Consider the following 22,841-nt stretch of genomic DNA (forward strand, 5'->3'; position numbering starts at 1 on the left):
AGTTTTTCGGGTCCTAAACTTCCGGAGCCATTTTGAGGCCCTAAACGACGTTTTTTGGGAAATCTACCCGCCAGCGATTTTTCTGTCTAAAAATCATCTTTTACATTGTAGTCCTTGGAGAGATCTTTCCAACAGGCTATCATGTGCATCAATACGACCAATTCGCGACCCCGAGAAGTTGATGTACCAACTTACCCAAAAACGGGGCCCACAATTTGGCGTTTCATCTTCTAGGGTTAGGTTTTGGAATGTGAAGGGTTTTCCATTGTTTCTCAATAATAAATAGGCCTTCGAGCCTCATTGTAACACAGTTCAGAGGCATGTAGCCACACATCTCTTCTCAGAGATAAGCTACCATCGCCCTAGCTGGTTTATTTCCATTTCTGGTTGTAAGCATATTTCAGTATTTTCCATTAATGAAATGAAGTATTATTTCCGCTGCATCTTTGTGTATATGGTTATCTCTGTAATTTGTTGCATTCCTGTTTAAGTCTGGATCAAGTGAACACCAAATCGAATTCCTGGAGGATGATAATCCACTTGGAATATTTTCCCCCAAGTAACTGACGAGTCAGAATATAAGTCATGGGGTTGCAATCGGAAATCGTGGTTGTAGTGCGGAGGAGAATATAATGTCTCAGTATTGAAGATCTTGTGGCTAAGGTAATAAATGACATGTTCATGACCTTCGTTGTCATCTTGCAGCATACCATAGAAATAGTGCTAGAAGCTACAGATAGATACAGGAAATAATCACGATGATATTTTGGAGGGTGCACTAAAGGAGCATCAATGAGGACATATTTCAAGTCATCAAAAGACTTTTGGGCAGTCTCATCCCAAAGAAATGGAGTTCTTTCTTTAGTAATCGGGTGAGCCTTGAAGCTAGCTCAACATAGTTAGGCACAAAGTGACGAAGCAAATTCGCTTTCCCTTGCAGACTCTGTAATTGATGCAATGAAGAGGGAGGGGGTAAATTAACAATAGCCTCGACTTTGAGAGGATCAAGACGAACACCATATTTTGAAACAATAAAATCAAGAAGTCATCCAGACTCAATGCAAAAGACACACTTATGCAGGTTAAGCCGAATATTATAGTGTCTACAATGAAGGAATATTTGTCGAAGATGATTGGGATGGTCATGGCGCTTACGTGAATGAGTAGGAATATCATCTAGATAATGCTGAACAATGTTTTTAATGTCATGGAAATCATAAGACATCGCTAGTTGGAAAGTAGCACCAGCATTCTTAAGGCTAAAAGGGAGATTTTTATATGAAAAATTCACCCACGGACAGACAAAAGGCGGTCTTATATTGATCAGTCGGTGAAATTTTTATCTAGTTATAACTGGAAAAATCATCCATAAAGGAGAAAATCTCACTCCCAGCACATTCATCTATAGTTTGGTCTATAAAAGGAGTGGGATAATTGTCTTTTGGACAAGCACGATTAATGTCACAGTAATCAACACAGACGCGAATGGTGCCTTGTTTCTTAGTCACCGGTACAATGTTGGACACCCAATCTGTCAGAGGTATAGGATAAATAAAACTAGCTTTAAGAAGTTTTTCAACCTCCCCCTTAATGGTGGCCACTTTTCTAGGGTGCACAGGATAAAGCCATTGACGAATGGGCTTCACGTTAGGATAAGTCAAAATTTCATGCATGACTATACTTGGGTCAATGTCGGGCATTTCTTCATATGACCATGCAAAAACATCTTGAAACTCTTGAAAAAGGCAAGTATAAAGCTTGATCTCATCAGGAGAACAAGTTACCCCAATATGAATGTTTTCAACGATACTAGGTTTAACAGAAATGTCAATAGGCATCATTTGGGTAATATTACCCATGTTCCCTTCCAACTATAATTCATGGGTCATGATAGGCATTTTAAGTGGTTGGGTCAGGAAATGAGAAGAGAACCTCTCAAGAAAGGTAGACATGGCTTTCAGGACTGGTAAGAACGGGGAACGATGATGAGTATCATTCGAAGGTGCTTCCTCAAGAGACATAATTTCCATGATATTTTCATCAGTAGGAAACATCTTGGTTAAGGGATTGGAAGAATCCGAAGAACCAAGCCAAGGGGATTGAGAATATGCACCAAGAGAGGTACTCAAAGCAATGTGATCAGTAGATACCAAAGCCAAAGCCGAAACAATTTCCACATAATTAATCTCAGCTGGGCTTAACAGCATGACATCACCCAAGGAATCAATGCGATCAGGAGGGGCAATGACCCAAGGATTAGACTTAACCAAGATCATGTTGATTGAGGCAATGCTCGGAGGTGGGAGAGGAAAAATACCCATTAAGGCGGGATCTTTGAAAATTCCATTCCCCACACTCTCATATGGAGCACTGGTATGCTTCAGGTAAGGAACATTAACATCTAAGGAAGAAGCAGAAAAGAAAGACAATTGATCGATCGTGGCGATTTTCCCTTGATGAGGAAAATGGAGCATGCGGAAAATAGAGGAGGCTACAACATGCATAGCATGGGTCCAACTCCGCCAGAGTAGAAGATTATAATTAATATTTGCATCAACAATTTCTAGTTTGACATTAACCGTCTTACCTTCGAAGGAAATGTCAAGATTAGGAAGGACACCAAATGGTCAAGAATCGCGTCCATCAAAGGCTTCCAACATGTTAGGCGATTGTTTCAGGGTAGGAGAACCAATTTCCTTTCAACAAGACATAGACATGATGCAGGTGGAAGCACCATCATCAATGATGGTCCTGTGAATCGTCTTTTCATTAATGATCACCTAAATGAGAAAGACAATCTGATGGGGTAAGCGCGGTGTAGGGACCAACCCTATAAAAAAAATTAGATTAAAATACTAAAATACAACCATAAGAAAATAGCATTGGGAACTCAAAAATCATTAAGCAATGTATAAAACTTTCTAGAAATTCTCTTTCTTGAACATATCATTAAATTTACATGTTGTTAACTAAAACCATAATGAAGTCATACAAAAGAATACTATAACAACATAAGTACCATTCATCAGGAGACGCGATTCAAACTTGACTTGCCGCTATTTTCCTTCCTTCGTTGTCGGTCGCCTCCAAGTTTGAATGTCAACGTGCTTAATCTGAATGCAATGACCCACCGGTTGACCTCCCAGCCTACTCCTTGGGTACTCTTCTTCCCCATGGACTCCCAAGCTGCAATGGGGTTGTCAATGGAGGAATGTATTAGCTGGTAGAGGAGAGCACTCTTTGGCTCAAGAGTCCCCTCTCTAAAGTCCTCTACCTCACCAAACTCAGTATAGTTCGTAGTCACTACTTAGACACAGTCTCATCCATCCAACAATAGGGTAAAGAAAAGGCCCTTTCTCCCATGGCCTGCCCCTTCTTTTATAGGAGTCCTCAAAGATGACACTTGGAATTTCATGCATAATTAATTATTCTCTATAATTCAATAGTTTGATTATTCACCCACCCATGTGTCACTCTCTCATCAAGGATCTCCAAAATTATTTACTTTAATTTTAATTTAAAAACAATATTTTTCCTCACCTAAACAAGATTCCTATTTGTTCTCCTAGTTATCTCTTGATTCCCTTTTTTTACTCCTTAATTTGTGTTCATTACTAAAGTCAATTGATAAGTCAAGATTTGATCCCCTATCTACTCCCTAATTTAACTCAAGTTATCTCTTAGATGGAGATTCTTATGTTGGTTGTTGCCACATGGAGGTTCTCTAAATTTCTCTAAAATTTAATTTATTAATCTTATTTTAAATTCACCATCCTCTTTTCTTAATTAGATTTAACTATTTGAGGATTAATATTTATCCTTACATTTATGTCCCTCTTCCCCCTTTTTACCTAATTAAATTACATTATCTACCTAATATTTTCTAACATGGGAAGGTTATAGTTTTTAAGTAAAATATTTTATTTCTTCTTATGATCCTCTTAACCCAAGTTTTATTCTTGATTTAATTAGCTTGGTCTCTAACATCATTTACCCTTGACGTGAATTTACTTTGTTTTTCATATCTTGATTATATTTATTAATTTACCTTCAAGAACTTACCTTGAAGTTTTAATGGTGTCACGCCTAACAGTTTATTTGTGATGCCAAGGGTGCCAAGTTGGTTGTGCCCTTCAAGAAATTCCCTTGAAGTTCTAAGGGTGCCATGCCTAACAGTTTATTTGTGATGCCGAGGGTACCAAGTTGGTCGTTCCCTTCAAGAAATTCCTTTGAAGTTCCAAGGGTGCCACACCACTTTCCCTTCAAGCATTCAGTGGTTACGAGGGGAAAGTATAGGTGCAACGACAGAGACCATTATCATCTCTTATGTTGCCTGTTATAGTGAGACTAATGGTGTCGGGGATCAAGGAATCCGCCTTGATGCGCGCCCCCAGGTAAAATCCTCATGAGCGACCCAACTTTGGGACCTGCCCTCATGACATCGTGATCTTCAAGGTGAAGGTGTTTCAACCTTTCCAGCCCAAGTCATGATGGGAGTGCTAGTGGGTGAGATCAGGGACACTGTCCCACCCCTCCCATGCAGTTCCATCCAATTGTACAACCCCATCACCCATATGTGAGTCATTCGACCAAGCAACTAATTTATGCCTGCAACCACTAACATATCATCAGAATATAGATAAACATATATAGCAGGTTTTCAAAATTGACCTAGAATTTCAAAGACAAAATATAAATTTTCATCAAACCAGGGTTCGTCAACTGGTCATATGCAAGTGCCTTTGGTGGTTTCCTGCCATACTCAATAATCATCAATAACAATGTTTCTCAATGTTAGTCATTGTCATAATAGCATCATCAATATCACCTAGTCATTCGCATCATTGTTCATTGTGAACCAGAACTAATGCAAGTAGGTGACGTAGGGGACACATCCATCATGGCTATCATCATCATAAAATCAATGGAAACATACATATCCATCAAAGTTATCAACATCGTAACATAAATAGGAAACATACCTATCCATCAAAGCTATCATCATCATGATATCAATAGAAAGCATACATATCCTTTACTGTTATCATCATCATAAATTTAATAGATACCAAACATAACCATTTATGCTACAATCATCATAATATCAGTAGAGAACATGTATAACCATTAATGTTATGATCATCATAATATCAATATAGAACATGCATAACCATTAATTCTATTTTCATCATAATATCAATGTAGAACATACATAAACATCACAACCACTAATAATAGAGTCATGTGTCTGGATCCTCAACCTAAAGTCCTCAAAGAATAAAGTGTGGGCCTTAGGGCTAAATAAATGTTAATGTCATATCACTATCAGTCAACTAGAGCGGGGCACTACATACACCCTCTCTTAATAATAGACTTCGTCTCGAAGTCCTTGGAATAGATAAGGAAAACAGTGACGCATCTCCTCGGCATCCTCCCAAGTAGTTGAATTGGGACTATAATTGTCCCACTGGACCTTAACCTAGTCCACTAACCATCATCTAAGATGAAAAGTTTGCTAGTCCAGTATGTGAACTAGTTCGGCCATTACTGTTCCCTAGTTCGAAACCTGCAAATAACCAAAGTCAATAACATGCGAAGGATCTGAAATATAATGACGTAAAACAGAAATATGAAACACATCATGCATATGTGCTAAATATGGAGGTAAGGCAAGCCTATATGCCACTGACCCTTTCCTTTCTAAGATTTCAAAAGGTCCCACAAACTGTGGAGACAACTTTTGTCCCTTTTCAAACCTTATAGAGCTTTTTTTGGGCCTTACTCTCAAGGACACCCTATCTCCCACTTCATAACTTCGGTCTATTCGATGAGCATCAGCATAGCTCCTTTGTCAATCTTGTGCTTCTTTTAGCCTTCCCTTAATCCTAGTCATTTGTTCTTCCATCTCTTGCACCACTTCTAGTCCTATTAATACTCGGTCCTCTAGTCGGTCCCAACTGAGAGGTGTTCTGCAAGGTCTTCTGTATAAGAACTCAATGGCGCCATCTTGATGGAACTCTAATAACTATTATTGTAAGCAAATTCCATGAGGGGTAAAAACTCCTCCCATCTCTTTTGTTGGTCCATCACACACATCCGAAGCATGTCTTCGAGGATTTGATTAATCCTCTCTGTCTGCCCATATGTCTCAGGGTGATAAGCAGTGCTAAAGTTCAGCTGGGTTCCCAAGGCTTCTTGGAAACTGGTCCAAAACCTCCCTGTAAACACTGCTCCCCTATCAGATATGATCTTCCTACGCACTCCATGCAATCTCATAATCTCATAAATAAAAACTATGGCTATTTCTAGTGCCTTATATGTAGTCTTAACTGGTATGAAATGGGCGCTCTTGGTCAATGTGTCCACCACTACAAATATGGAATCATGTCTTTTGGAGGTCATTGGTAGTCCCACAATGAAGTCCATTTATATAACTTCCCATTTATATTTTGGTATCTCATGGGGTTGCAATAATCCTGCTAAATGTTTGTGTTCAACTTTTACTCATTGACACTCAAAGCATCTTGCTACCAAGTTTACGATGTCCTTCTTCATCCCTTTCCAAAGAAGAGTGGTTTCAGGTCCGCACTCATCTTCTTGAATCTAGGATGTGCCATGTATACTGCGCGATGTGCTTCATTCAATATTAACTAGCATATATCTTCATTTGGTGGTACATATATCCTTCCCCAAAATCATAGTAGCCCATCATTATCAAGGGAGTATTCTTCATATTTTTGGACCCTCATTTCCTCCTCCCTCAAACTTTTTCTAACCTCTTGGTACCAGGTTTCTTTAAATTGTAAATCAAGCAGTTTCTCCCTCAAATTTGTCTTTAAGGGAATCACTGAAAATATCCTAGGTCTCCTACTTAAAGCATCAACCACCCTATTTACCATTCCTTTTATGTAAGTGATATCAAAATCATATTTACTAATTAGCTCAGACCATCATCTTTGTCTTGAATTTAAGTGCTCTTGAGTAAATATGTGTTGTAGCCCACAATGGTCGGTTCTAAGATCAAAATTCCTTCCTAGAAGGTAGTGTCTCCAAATCTTTAGTGAATAAAAAATTGCTGCCATTTCTAGATCATGGGTTGCGTAGTTTTCTTCGTGGGTTATAAGTTTCCTTGATGCATAAGGCATTACTCTTCCTTCTTGCATCAACACACAACCCAACCCTTCCTTAGAGACATCAGTGCAAACCAAAAATTCTTGTTCCATATCCGGCACCTTCAAAATTTCAAAATTGGTGTTGTCATTAATAACATCTTTAACCTTTGGAATGCCTCTTCACAGTTTTCAGTCCAAATGAATTTTGTGTTCTTTCTTTGGAGCTTGGTAGTATACTTCCAAAGGAACAATTTATGCATTTATAGGTTCTTGATTATATTATTCACCTATCAATTTCAAACATTCCTATAAGATTTAATCAAAAGAATACAATCAATCTACTCAGCTTAGTAGGCTCAGACTACATTATGTCATGTAAATGGTAGAGGTGGTTGGTATCATTATCATAACATAAACTGAGATTGTCATTAGTAAAAAGACAGAGAGAATAAGTTTCTAATGTTTTATGATTTTAATAATGGAAGTACCAAAAATCCTAATATTAATAATAAGCATAGATAAATATTGTTTTATATAGCATACCACTAGAATAGGGTAATTAGTATGTACGATAGGGATACCAATTCGAAACAATAATTAATTTGTAATTATATTAATGACTATTTATATATAAGTGCTTATATAGCTAAAAGTGTATGGTATGACACAATGTTATACCTTAGTATATAAGATATCTAAGAACAAGTATTAATAATGAAAGAATATATAATGATCAATTCCATTATTTATATGGAAAAGTAATTAAATAATTAAAATAATGTAATGATTTTGAGAATGTTAAACTAGCACAACCATGAGGAGTAAATGACTAGAACAGTGCAAGAGTTATTTGAGATATTATTTACATTCACGTAAAGAAGCATATCTACCAAGAGTTATTGCCCACCATTATTTATGCAATTTTTTTATTTTTTTTTTGCATAATTTAACTTTGAGTAAAAATGTCAATATGTGGATTTACCATGGTTAATGCCCACCAAAATTTATGCAAGTTGTTGAGTAATTTTAGATAAGAAATTATTGATGTTGTATTTAAAGGAGTCGTGGTGTATGACCAATTTGTACATTAGTATTTTTATAACTTACAGAACATTATTACCATATATATCAAATCCAATATATTATAATTTGTGAATGACCATAATTAACAATTTAGTAAAAATAGATTCCTTAAAAACTTTTAGACTCAGCATTATTTTGCAACTTTAAACCCGGGTCATAAAAAGTTAAAATACTCAAACAAAAACCAAAAGAAGAAACACATCATTTTAATATATCTATATTATTTCTAATTTGTAATTAAAAATTAATACTGCTCCCTCTAAAAATTTATTTTCACTATTAAAAGGCATATTTAATGAATTTTATAAGAAATTTTATCTACATATTAACTGTATAATTGGGGAGGATAGGGATGATCTCAATAATTGTAGTTCAACGGAGTATAATTGGGGAGGATAGGGACGATCTCAATAATTGTAGTTCAACCTACAAATTTTCTTAACTTGGTTAATTTCCAGCACATTAATTTTCTTAACTTTGTTAAATTCCAGCACAGTAATAATTATAGTTCAACTTACAGTCCACCTAACTTAGTTAATTCCCGCATTCACCCCTAAATTTGTTTCCGCCTTTTCACCTTTGCACTATTTTCCTATATTTTCTTATTTATTGTCTTCCACTTTATATTTTGAAATTACCTATATTTTCATTCGTTTGATGTAAGGCTTTTACTCCTTATTTCAACCTATAAAGGAATCTATTACCTACTAATAAGGTTCGAACAAACCAACAATGAGGAAGAAGCATAGTTACCAATTACAGATTCGAATTCGATTCGATAAAAATTAATGAAAAATTTCAATTCGAAAAATTTGATAGTATACTTCTAAAATATTTTAATACAACAACAATGTCTTCTATTTATTTTATTTCTTATTTATTTTGGAATTTAAATAATTTTAATTAATATAGACAATTTTAAAAGTTTAATTTATCAAGAAAAAACAAAATAGACTCTTTGGTTTAAAACCTCTCTTGGTTTTATTTTAAACTGTTTTATAATTAATACATATTTAAAAATTAAATATTCTAAATTTATTTATTTGGAATTCTCTATATTAAAAAAAAGTCAACGATAAAATTCAAATGAAAAATTTCAATTCGAAAACATTTGACAGTATACTTCTAAAATATTTTAATACAACAACAATCACACTAGACTCTTTTGTTCAAAACCTCTCTTGGTTTTATTTTGAACTGTTTTATAATTAATACGACTCTTTTGTTCAAAACCTCTCTTGGTTTTATTTTAAACTGTTTTATAATTAATACATATTTAAAAATTAAATATTCTAAATTTATTTATTTGAAATTCTCTATATTAAAAAAAAAAAAGTCAATTATACTCTATAGACTGTGCTCACCTTCACAAATCGAAGGTTCAAGCTAAATGAATAAACCCTGCTGGGCAATACTGAAATTGAAAAATAGAAAATATACCAGGTTCACAATTAGTTACTATTTCCTACCCACTATCCCTCCGCCATCGATTTGGTGATTACAGGACATTCTCAGCATTTTATACACCAGAATTAACAAATACATGCCGATAAAAGATGAATTACGTTTTCTGTTATCCAAGGAAAATTTAACTATGAACTGAATTTACCCTGCCCACCTTGTATGGATGCATGAAGTGAATGTCTGAACCGAACTTCGAATTAGCCTATTAGTCTCTGAACTAAATCGAACACCTGAATTTCCGATTTTTTTTTTTCATCACGAATTTGGTCACTATGGGAAGAAGTACTGGAAAAAATACACACTTTCATTGCCGCCCTAAAGTTGGAATTCAAAATCGCTTTTTATTCCAGAGAAAGCCATTTTTTTTTTCTTTTAGGAATCAGAATGGAATTGCAAAAGAGGGTACTTTCGTGCTTCGTGTTCCGTTGGACAGAATTTGCAAAATGTTAGGAGTAAGAGGAGCAAAACCTTTCTTTTCGACCTGTTGTCAAATATGGATGGTGATGAAGAGACAGATATCACTGTAGATATGACTGAAATTGAGAAAGAGCAAGATCTGGAACTCAACCTTTTTGAAGGCTATTTCTCCGCATATAGCTCATGCACTAATTTATCTGGCCTTTTCCCCATGTTATGGAAAGAAATTGTTGACTTATGCCTGTGGCAACTTTCTCATATATAAAAAAAAAACCTATGAGTTTATTTAAGCGCAAGTTCGGAGATAAATTACAACATTCTGGGTTGTTCCCATCCATCTGAAAGAAAGTTGAAACAAATGGTCAAAAATCTGAAATAAGTAGAATATTTATTCATGATTTACACCATTGTTTAAAGGAGTAGAATATTTATAGTTTTGATATATCAATGGATCTAGATCCTTTCCAGTTGTATGGCGATTTAAGGTTTCTTACGCTTTGGAATTGTCAGCATTAATTGTGAGCCCTATGAGATGTTGAACATTAATGGTCCTCACATGCCAGGCCCCAATCAATGAAGGGGAAAAATTTTGGCGCTGTTTTGTGTAACTACCCTCCCCAAACACGGTCATGCAGAACTCATTTTCTCTCTCTCTCTCCCCTTTTTTTTCAGTAGGAAAAAATCATCATATTATATATTGAGAAATATATCATGTTTACATTGAGACCGCAGTCCTGGAAATATGGATATATGGCGTCGAGAGGACGCAAGAGGAGATGCATCAGACAGCATCAATCAGATATAATCAGCATCAAGATATGATTCATAAATTTGTATGTAGGATCGGCAGCATGTGTAAATATACAAGGCATGAACATATGAGGAAAACCTGTATAGAGAACCGCCATAGGAAAAGTGTGATAATATAAAAAGCCCTGTGCATCAGTGTTGATATAGAATGGCGATGGAAGGGCGCATATGTAGCTGCGTCAGACAGCATCAATCGGATGTAACAGCATCAAAGATCTGGATCAAAATATAGGAAGATAGATCGGCGGCATGAGATAGCAGCCGAGTCATATACATATAAGGAAACCCACCTGTATATATTGCGCTGGACAGTTAGAGCCGAGAGGAAATGGATCCCGAGATGAGAGGAAGGATGGAGAGCAAAGACAGGCAGGAGGCCTGAAAAATGCGCCGATTCCTCCATAACCAAATATTCCAGCAAGTGAGGCAGAAGAGTGCCTGTCTGTCAGAGCATTGGTCTGCCCACCATTTGAAAGCCTCCTGGATGGAAGAGAAGTGTTTGAGAGGGAAACTGTGTAGAGTCGAGAGCTCCCGCCAGATTCCTTGGACAGCATGACAGTGAAGAAACATGTGGAGATTTGTTTCATTGTCCTGTAGACAAAGAACACATCGACCAGGACCAATCCAGCCCTTTCGAAGTAATACATCCCAGGAGAGATTTTTATCATAGAAAAGCAACCAGGAGAATAGAATGACTTTAAGAGGGCAAGGGGCCTTCCAAAACTTGACAGGAAAAAAGGAGGAAAGGGGAGGGAGTTCAGCAATGATGGAAGAATATATTTTCTTGACAGTGATGAAATGGATGGAGGAATCGGTAGACCATATGAGGGAATCCTTTGTTCCATGTTGGAGGATCCCCTGATGGGAAAAGAGAGAAGTGAAGGAAGTCCAATGGGCAAGTAGATGGGGAGGGATGGCAAGCATGAGGGCGGATTTCCAAACCGGTTGAAGAGAGGACCAGGACTCAATGAGGGTGTTCCATGTGAAAAAGCCTCGAGAGTGAAAAAAGGAGAGAAGGGGGGGGATCATAGACTCAAAATTGTAAAGAGTGGGGTCAATGCCTATGAGAATGGAGGAGCCCGAGTAAAGTGTCCATTTGAGATGGATTCTGAAGAAAGGATGGATTTTTTTAAAACAATTCCATATTGGGGAGCCACGACGGATGCCAAGAGTAGGCCGATGAAGCCAGTGAGCCAGAGGGCGTCCTTTGAGATACTTCTGTTTTATCAAAAGACTCCATGGGCTGTCGCCAAAAAAGCCTCTGTGTAAAGACTTGCATATAAGAGCCTTGCCAAAGAGATGCATATCAAGGAGGCCCCATCCACCTTTCTCCTTTGGGCGTGAGATAGAGCCCAGCTTAACCAGATGTAGTTTGTAGGGGGAGGACCGACCGCTCCACAAAAAAGTGGCAGAGATGGATTTGAATTGATTGATGACGGAGGATGGAAGGAGAAAGAGGTGTCGCCAATAAATTGAGAGCTGTGAAAGGACAGACTGTACCAAAATAAAACGACCAGCAAGAGAGAGTAGACCTCTCTGCAATGATTTTACACATAAAATAACTCTTTGTAATTGTGCTGCAGCATTTAAATGGATTATTGGATCTTTTATGACCACGATGAGATCAATTGAGGGTATTCACGATTGACCACAACGAAGGAAGAGCAGTAAATTTGGCGCGTTTAATCACATTAATATCAAGGAGATCTTCATGAATCTGTGAGCTCTGTTATTGCTGAAAGTGATTTAGTTGCGTCAGCTGTGCTGTCTGGCAACAGAAATTTTGAAGGCCGTATTCATCCTCTGACTCAGGAAAACTACCTTGCTTCTCCTCCACTTGTAGTTGCATATGCTCTTGCTGGCACTAAATATGGTAGTGGAAGTTCTCGGGATTGGGTTGCAAAGGGTCCAATGTTGCAGGGTGTGAAAGCTGTTATTTCAAACAATTTTGAGCGTTTTCATCGCAGCAATTTGGTTGGCATGTGTATTATTCCATTGTGTTATTATTTAAATACGGAAAAGTAACTGAGCATGTTTTCCTGCTTAACAACTGAAACTTAGCATTGTTTATTTTTATTTTTTTCTTACAGTTCTGAGTTTCTAATTTGTTTACAATTCTTAAATGTCTTTCAAAGTTAATGTGGTCTGAGCGGTTTCTTTTAACTTCTTGAATCCCTATGCCTTTTCAAGACCGATGACAGGATCAGTCTCACCATGCTTTCCTGAATTTATTCCCGTGGATAATAAGGAATGGGCTGTCAAAAACATATCAGAGGGGTCCATTATTCGCGTTGTCTCATACAATGTTCTTGCTCAGGTATATGTAAAGAGCAAGTTATTTCCATGCTCTCCATCACATTTCCTGAAATGGAAGGCACGTTCACAATCTCTCCTAGCACTACTAAAAAGTTTGGAGGCTAACTTCTTATGTCTACAAGAGTTAGATGAATTTGAAACATTTTATGAAGGAAACATGGACAAAGAAGGGTATTCAAGTGCATATATCCAACGAAGTGGACGCAAGCGTGATGATTGTGGCATCTTTTATAAGCGTGAGCGAGCAGAGCTAATTTTAGAAGAGACCAGTGATTACAATGACCTTGTACCTTCTAATGAAGATCCATAAAATTTCAGACAAGGTGAAAGATGAAGAAAATTTAGGTACCAATAACAGCGAAGGTAGACTGCCAGGATCCCCACAAACTGATTTACCAGAAGACAGAGGAGATCCAAATGACCCTGGGGTGAGATTGAAGCAGGATTGTGTTAGACTGTTAACAACATTCAAACTTCTAGAGCCCCCGCACCACGTGATTGTTCTTGCAAACACACATATTTACTGGGATCCAGATTGGGCAGATGTAAAGCTTGCACAAGCAAAGTATCTTCTATTACGTGTTACTCAATTTAAGGATGCAGTCTCAGAAAGATTCAATTGTACCAAACATTCATATTGTACCAGACTTGTTTTTATACTCGAATCAAATATATGAAGTACATTTTGGCACGCATTGGTTATTTCCATTTTTCCCGGACTTGTGTTTAACTAAAACATATTAGTTGGATTTATGTTTATAATTATCTGCATTTTACTCTTATAATTTTAGGGTAGAATGTAGTAGATATTTAACTAAATAGTCATGCATGCATGGGCCCATAGGTCTCAAGGGTTCAACATAGCTCTGATACCAAGTGTAAGGACCAACCCTATAAAAAAAATTTATATTAAAATACTAAAACACAACCATAAGAAAATAGCATTGGGAACTCAAAAATCATTAAGCAATGTATAAAACTTTCCGGAAATTATCTTTATTGAACATATCATTAAATTTACATGTTGTTAACTGAAACCATAATGAAGTCATACAAAAGAATACTATAACAACATAAGTATTGTTCACCAAGAGACACGATTCAAACTTGACTTGCCGCTATTTTCCTTCCTTCGTTGTCGGTCGCCTCCAAGTGTGAATGTCGACGTGCTTAATCTGAATGCAATGACCCACTGGTTGACCTCCCAACCTACTCCTTGGGTACTCTTCTTCCCCGCAGACCCCCGAGCTGCAATGGGGTTGTACAATGGAGGAATGTATTAGCTGGTAGAGGAGAGCACTCTTTGGCTCAAGAGTCCCCTCTCTAAAGTCCTCTACCTCACCAAACTCACTATAGCTCGTAGTCACTACTCTGACATAGTCTCATCCATCCAAAAATAGGGTAAAGAAAAGGCCCTTTCTCCCATGGCTTGCCCTTCTTTTATAGGAGTCCTCAGAGGTGAGCCTTGGCATTTCATGCATAATTAATTATTTTTTATAATTCAATAGTTTGATTATTCACCCACCCATGTGTCACTCTCTCATCAAGGATCTCCAAAATTATTTACTTTAATTTTAATTTAAAAGCAATATTTTTCCTCACCTAAAAAAGATTCCTATTTCTTCTCCTAGTTATCTCTTGATTCCCTTTTTTTACTCCTTAATTTGTGTTCATTACTAAAGTCAATTGATAAGTCAAGATTTGATCCCCTATCTACTCCCTAATTTAACTCAAGTTATCTCTTAGATGGATATTCTTATGTTGGTTGTTGCCACATGGAGGTTCTCTAAATTTCTCTAAAATTTAATTTATTAATCTTATTTTAAATTCACCATCCTCTTCTCTTAATTAGGTTTAACTATTTTAGGATTAATATTTATCCTTACATTTATGTCTCTCTTCCCCCTTTTTACCTAATTAAATTACATTAACTACCTAATATTTTCCAACATGGGAAGGGTAGAGTTTTTAAGTAAAATATTTTATTTCTTCCTATGATCCTCTTAACCCAAGTTTTATTCTTGATTTAATTAGCTCGGTCTCTAACATCATTTACCCTTGATGTGAAGTTACCTGGTTTTTCATATCTTGATTATATTTATTAATTTACATTCAAGAACTTCCCTTGAAGTTCCAAGGGTGTCACGCCTAACAGTTTATTTGTGATGCCAAGGGTGCCAAGTTGGTCGTGCCCTTCAAGAAATTCTCTTGAAGTTCCAAGGGTGCCATGCTTAATAGTTTATTTGTGATGCTAAGAGTGCCAAGTTGGTCGTGCCCTTCAAGAAATTCCTTTGAAGTTCCAAGGGTGCCACACCACTTGCCCTTCAAGAATTAAGTGGCTATGAGGGGAAAGTATAGGTGCAACGACAGAGACCACTATCATCTCTTATGTTTCCTGCTATAGTGAGACTAATGGTGTCGAGGATCAAGGAATCCGCCTTGATGTACGCCCCCCGGTAAAATCCTCATGAGCGACCCAACTTTGGGACCTACCCTCATGACATCATGATCTTCAAGGTGAAGGTGTTTCAACCTTTCCATCACAAGTCACGATGGGAGTGCTAGTGGGTGAGATCAGGGACACTGTCCCACCCCTCCCATGCAGTTCCATCTAATTATACAACCCCATCACCCATATGTGATTCATTCGGTCAAGCAACTAATGTGTGCCTGCAACCACTAACATATCATCAGAATACAGATAAACATATATAGCAGGTTTTCAAAATTGACTTAGAATTTCAAAGACAAAATATAAATTTTCATCAAACCAGGTGTCGTCAGCTGGTCATATATGAGTACCTCTAGTGGTTTCCTGCCATACTCAATAATCATCAATAACAATGTTTCTCAGTGTTAGTCATTGTCATAATAGCATCATCAATATCACCTAGTCATTCGCATCATTGTTCATTGTGAACCAGAACTAATGCAAGTAGGTAACATAGGGGACACATCCATCATGGCTATCATCATCATAACATCAATGGAAACATACATATCCATCAAAGCTGTCAACATTGTAACATAAATAGAAAACATACCTATCCATCAAAGTTATCATCATCATGATATCAATAGAGAGCATACATATCCTTTACTGTTATCATCATCATAAATTCAATAGAGACCAAACATAACCATTTATGCTACAATCATCATAATATCAATAGAGAACATGCATAACCATTAATGCTATGATCATCATAATATCAATATAGAACATGCATAACCATTAATGTTATTTTCATCATAATATCAATGTAGAACATACATAAACATCACAACCACTAATAATAGATTCATGTGTCCAGATCCTCAACCTGAAGTCCTCAAGGAATAAAGTGTGGGCCTTAGGGCTAAATAAATGTTAATGGCATATCACTATCAGTCAACTAGAGTGGGGCACTACACGTGGAAAATGGTTTTCCAGATAAAAGCAAATGAGATTGGAATCATATGGGTCAACACCCCCAATAGCCAATGGCAATGCTTTCCGTTGAGAGGGACAACTTTGAAGGACCTCGAGGGCAGACATGGCCGATGGTGCTTGAGCTAAATCCTCAACAATATTGTAGTGTTGAGCGGCTCGAGCGTTTGGATTATACGACTTTCGCAGCACACCTTGAGAGGGTGGTCGAATAGCGGAATCAGGACTAGGTCACTTTATATGGAGAGGACCAGAGGTAGACGGGATAGAGGAGGAAGGGGTACTTTCATTCTCTTTCCCTACCGTCAGAGTAGGTGTTTGATAATATTTAGATCTGGTAGCCACATTTATAGGCGTATTCATCATAAACACTTGGGAACCTGCAGAAGCAGAAGACTGAGGCTGGTCTACCATTTGGGTCTGCTAGGATGGAAAGGGTTCTTTTAAGACAGTCGGGGTCCCTTTTAGCAAGCGACTAACTTCAGATCATCAAGGAAAATCTTTAGTGTAATGATCCTCCTCACAGATGAGGCAAGGATACTTCAACTTTCTTTGAGAAGCATCACCAGCAGAAGATTTAGGAGGGCCCTGTTTCGGGGCATCGGCTTTGGCCTTGCCTTTGCCCTTCTTTTTACCCTTAGAGGTTTTGTCTGTTGTGGTAGACTGGACAGCATGAACCTCAGAGGTTTTACCAGGACCATATGAATTTCGAGAGGGATCATTGGAATGGGTGTTCGAGACTGATTTCTGCTTTGAAGAAGATTTTGCTGGAGTCAAAGACACTGAACCAATCACTCCATCAACCGGTGGTGTATCCGGAGACTTCGATGCTGTCAGATCTGATGATGGTCTTGGAGCATAGTGTAACATCTCATATAATGTGCTAGATTGTGAGTAAATAAGGTCTAAATACTAGGCATGAGCGATGGCTTGCTCCTCAATAACACATCCACCCATAGCTAAGTTCCTAGCAATTGGGTCGATGAATGATTTTGTGAACCATTCTGTCAGCAAATGATCAGCAATTTCAAACTTGATTAGGCAACACTGGCGTCTCCATTCGTGGGTGTCATCGAAGATATTGGTTGTAGTGTTTTGATTAAGTGACGTAAGTAGATAGGTGTCAGTTTCATAGCGAACTGGTAGTTGGAAATGAGTGAGGAAAGCCATAGCAAGAGAGTTGAAGTCACCGTAGGTACCTCGAGGCAATTCAATGTACCACTTGGCGGAAACACCTGTGAGAGTTCTTTGAAAAAGTCAGAGACATATGGAATCATCAACGTAGGAGTTGGAGGAGCACCAAAGGTGATATGTCATCACGTGGGCTTGTGGGTACTCCTTCACTTTTCCCTCAAATTTGGGGAAATCGCTTGGAATCTTTGATGGAACTAGAGGCCAGTATGACGAATGAAGAATGGGATCATTCGTGAGCCCAGAAACATCGGGCAGCTCCAACGTGGCCAAGAATGGCAATTGCGTATTAAATGGCATACAAGGCCTTTGAGGAGACCCAAACTGCGGAGTCCATCCTTGTTGGTGAGGCTTTTTCCCCCATAGTGGTGGATATTTTCCATATGGAATCTGATTTTGTCCCCACTAAGGGTTACCTTTCCCATAAGGAGGATTCGGTCTTGGGTAGGTTTGATACTGCCCTGCCACAAGCTGCTGATAAGCAGTGTACGTGGCATACAGGTTATAAGGCTACTGAACCTACTAACCCTGGACATAAGGATGTTGAACCTGTGGATGCAGGAGTTGACTTTGACCTTGCAAAGGCTAACCTTAAAATTGAGTTTGAAGGAATATTCTCTGGAAATGATGTAAGAGGGAAATGTTTTGTAGATGAAGAGTGATGTAAAGACATGTTCTTCATGATAGGAAAACACATGAGGCTCACTGTAGAGGTCCTCCAGGATCGAGGAACGGGGAGTACAGGGACAGTGACAAAATGTTGTGTAACAAAGATGTACTTCTTATTATGTGGATCTATGAGTATGCAACCAACTCAAGAGCCATTCTGTGTTATTGAACCATCAAAGTATAAAGTCCAAATATCATCAGCTACTAAACTGGTTCTCATACTAGTGTTACTATTATGTACATCTATGTTATAGGATTCATTAGCGCCAGTTGGAGTACAAGGAAGGAGATCCCACTATGTATCATGTGGGACAAGTGATGGTTTTGCTTAATAACATCTGTGATCAGTTTCCATTTTTTTTTTTCCAACTATTAGGTTGAGAAAGGCAACAGGCTCATTATGCCCCTCAACTGGTGTCATAGTATATTTCATGTATGGTTCACTCTCCACTCGAATATAGTTATTTATGCCCTTCTGTGGAAGCCATAAGTGTGACTAATTTACAGCAAAATACCTTTGTAATTTACTAGACTTGTCTACACTCAAAAGTATGCCTTAGGCTTTAGGGATGTCCATAATTAAAGTGTGTATACATTGGTGTACCCGGTGATCAAATGAAAAATGGATAATAACATTATTGAGTTCACCAATAGTTTGGACAAGGGATTTGTCCAATTGAATGATTTGTGCATCAATTTTATCCCATGTAGCATTAATTTTCTTAGCAACAAATAATGTAAATACATTCACAAATGCACTTGAATCAACCAAATAATTATGGACATTGTAATTAAAGATTTTGAAATTTCGCAATAATGGAGGAGAAATATTATTAGCATCTAAATTTACAACATCAACTACTAATTCAGTAGTGTTCTAGAAGACTTACTGGACGCCTTTTGAGAAGTAGAAGCTTTGTGACCTAATCAAGGCTGTGAGAAGGCTTGGAAAAGTAGTTCATGTTGGTCTTCTATCTTTGAGAGCTCAAAGATGGAAATGTTGGCATGAGCTCTTTTCAAGTCTTCAACGATATTATAATCAATAGCTTCACTTTTAGTAGGCAATGTTGAAGTGTCTGGAGGTGTAGATTTGTTAGAAACTTCTGGAGTGATGGACTTGTTTTTGCTACTAGTGTAAGTTTTCTTAGAAGCGACAACATTTCCAAACTTATTTTGTGCATTCTGAGCAGGATTTTCCGGTGGTGAGACCCTTCTTAACAATTGCTCGTTGAGTTTTTGTCTCGTCACCTCCCATTCAGAAATGGACCCCTTGATCTTCAAACTATAACGACCAGTTTGTTTTTGAGGAGGAGATTCACTTTGTGGTGGTGCTTCAACACTCTTCTTGTCAGTATTAAGAAAAAATCAAAAGTGTTAACTGAGTGTCCAATACCTATATTTTCATCATCCACCGTAGGCTCATTTATTTATTTTATTCTTTTGTCTGCTCAGAATGTTCATCTGCTAGTAAAGTATCAACGATATGTGTTTCCAGAGCATTCATGTTTTGGTTCCACTATGGGAATGTTTTCTCTTAATTCCATTCCTAATGGAAGTAACAATATTTATCCATGCCTATACTTTCAACATTCAACAAAACATTTGAAATCTGGGCGGTTGACTGTTTTTGTTATTATTCCTTCTTAATAGAAATACTTGGGGGGCTTGCTACCGGTAGAAGTCTCTCTTGACTTTCTCTTTAATTCTGAGATTTTGTTGGTGAGTGCCCTTAAATATTTATTAAAGCTTTCAATATAAACAAAATATCTTTATTTAGCCTTACTTGAAGAATGATGAGACTTCTTTCCAGTCTCCTTGGAGTCTTTAGATTCATCATCATCAGTAATAGCTCCAATGGCACGCAAGTCTTTCTCCACAATGATTTCTTCTGCAAAGTTTAAAGCCAGTGTTTCCTTTGCAGCTCTTTTGAAAAAAACAGAAATGTTTGTTGGAAAGGTAGTTGTATAATAATTAATAGTGATAGAATCACGAGGCTACATGTATGGGGGAAACTTGTTCAATACGCAGTTGAAACTTCGATTGAAATATTTCACTTTCTCCTTTTCCCCCATCTTAATATTTCCGAGCTCTTTTAATAACATGGTGGGAGTCTTATCATCGACGAATTTCTCCAAAAACAATTTCTTAAACTCCCTCCAACCATGGATTGAATTAACAGGAAGACTATGGTACCATGTTTGTTCTCTACCTTCTAATGTGAAATGAAAAGGCCTACAAGAAACATCATCGTACCATACCTTTAAAATTCTTAGGTGCATGTAGAAATCATCGATATGATCTTATGCCTTAGTATTCTTCTAAGGATCAAGCTTAGATAACAACTTATCTAAGTTTCTAGGAATTCTGTGAAAGTTATCTAGAAGAGCGAGTGGCCCTTCGGCCATCCAATCAAAGTCCTAATAAACCATGTCTTTGTCTCCTTGATCTTCCTTTTCTGAATCTGATGAGCCTTCTCTTCACCGTTCAGGCCTTCATTGAACTCAAAATAAAATGTCGATTATTCTCCGTAAGAAAGAAAAACAACTTCCTCATATTCTCCATGAATAGGTGGAAGTGACTCTTGCTAGATTATGTCTTTTGAAGACTCTACTAATTCCTCAAGAGTGGAAAAGACCAAATCTTCCATCAATGCAACTAATACACCAGTACGAGTTGTTTCTTTCTTCTTAGGATGATGAGGAAGATTATTATCAATGGGGAGTAAACCAATAGATTTCACAAACCGACAGGTAATACGGTGAATTCCCTGAAGTTGTTCATAGGTAACCTCATAGGCCAACTCTAGACGAGGTTGAGAATACCCTCCTACTTTGGGAATAAGAGTTGGCATGGTGCTTGAGATATTATTGCCTTGTCTAGAAGATGAATGATTCAGATGCGATGAGTTATCAGCCATAACAAATTGGCTACCCTTCTTCTAGTGCCAGAATTTTGACGGTGTTGGATCCCGACAACATAGAGGGGATTTCCCAATATGGAGTCCCAATTAGACCTCACATTGTTTGTTGTAAGAATCCCATATAGAGATATGACCCGACTACCATTTACTTAAATATTTTCCTTAGCTTAAGAAATTAGCATGAGAGAGTAGCACACATGTGCTTTTGAATGAGCAAGAGAGTGTGCCTTGTGAGATGTTCAATTATAGATCTATCAAAGTTATTTCACTACAAGGGAGAAAGAGTGAGACTCTAAAATTAAAATTAATAGTACTAATCTAATGGAGACACACACACAAAAACAAGGAAGAATCGTTAGACATCAAGCGAATTAGTTCACATAGACACAACGATCGTTAAATCATATTAACACATTTCCAACAATTTGAGCGCCAAAGTCACCGAAATATTTAAATTGCTTTAGTACATATGAAAGAAAACATAAACCACAAACATTAGAAGAATAGTCTCAAAACATCTACGATTCATGCATGAAAATTTGTTGGCTGAATCGCTTCAAGTATTAAGCAAAATTTTTAAGATACATAAGTACAATGAACATCACTAGCTCCAATAGTGGAGTGTTAGAGCCACTACTTGCTCCTGGAAAGTACTATCTCTATCTCTCTAATGTCCTGTGGTAGAATTCAAGGTTAAAATTCCTTTGCTTGAGTAATGAGGATCCTTTTATAACTTGAAGCATGACCTTTCATATCCTCGTGACTCTTGACCTTTCAACTTCTAATGATCTTTGGACACCTATAACTCTTGGACTTCGAAATGAATTTTGGAATTACATGTCTTTTGGACTTCCATACATGGCTCTTTTTCCCATACATGATTCTTGGAATTCCACTTCCTTGTCTTTACAATAATTATATGATTACATTGTAACTTCCACATCATCATGTGGTGAGGACATGACAAGTCACTATGATTGATGACTTGGACTCATAGTGACTAATGACATGGACTTTCTTCAATAGGTGACAAGGCTGCCACTTGTGTCTTCTATCTTTCATGCAACATTCATGTTGTTGATATCTTCACCCTCCAAAGAGTATTTGATCTAATGAAGTCTTTTTGGTTGCTTTGATCAGCAAGATTTCATTATTTTCTCCATTCTTGAATGCTTCCTTTGACTGCCCTCTTTCCCTGATTTCTTCATGCATCCTTGCCATGATGTTTTGGAATACCTGTAACTAAAATCACTCATGGAAATAAAACATCAACTGAAAAAATGTCCTACCCTAACATGTTTCATGCAATTTTTTTGTTCATGAAATAACAATGCACTTGGGAAGAGCAAGGGGAATTTTTGGGCGCAAGGGTGCACTTCGAAAGGTTGAAGAGATGAATCTTCAAGGCTTCAGGATGCACTCATGCAAC

The 22,841-nt window shown here is 37.4% G+C and overlaps 1 pseudogene; it reads left to right on the top strand.

Annotated features, from left to right (window-relative positions):
* The first annotated feature begins 13,071 nt into the window (after positions 1 to 13,071).
* On the top strand, positions 13,072 to 13,879 carry LOC149235341 (carbon catabolite repressor protein 4 homolog 4 pseudogene; annotated as a pseudogene).
* The last annotated feature ends 8,962 nt before the right edge of the window (positions 13,880 to 22,841 follow it).

The sequence above is a fragment of the Pinus tabuliformis genome, chromosome 8 (assembly GCF_031772625.1).
Source record: "Pinus tabuliformis cultivar Carrire ecotype Pingquan chromosome 8, CPIR1, whole genome shotgun sequence".
Taxonomy (NCBI): Eukaryota; Viridiplantae; Streptophyta; class Pinopsida; order Pinales; family Pinaceae; genus Pinus; species Pinus tabuliformis.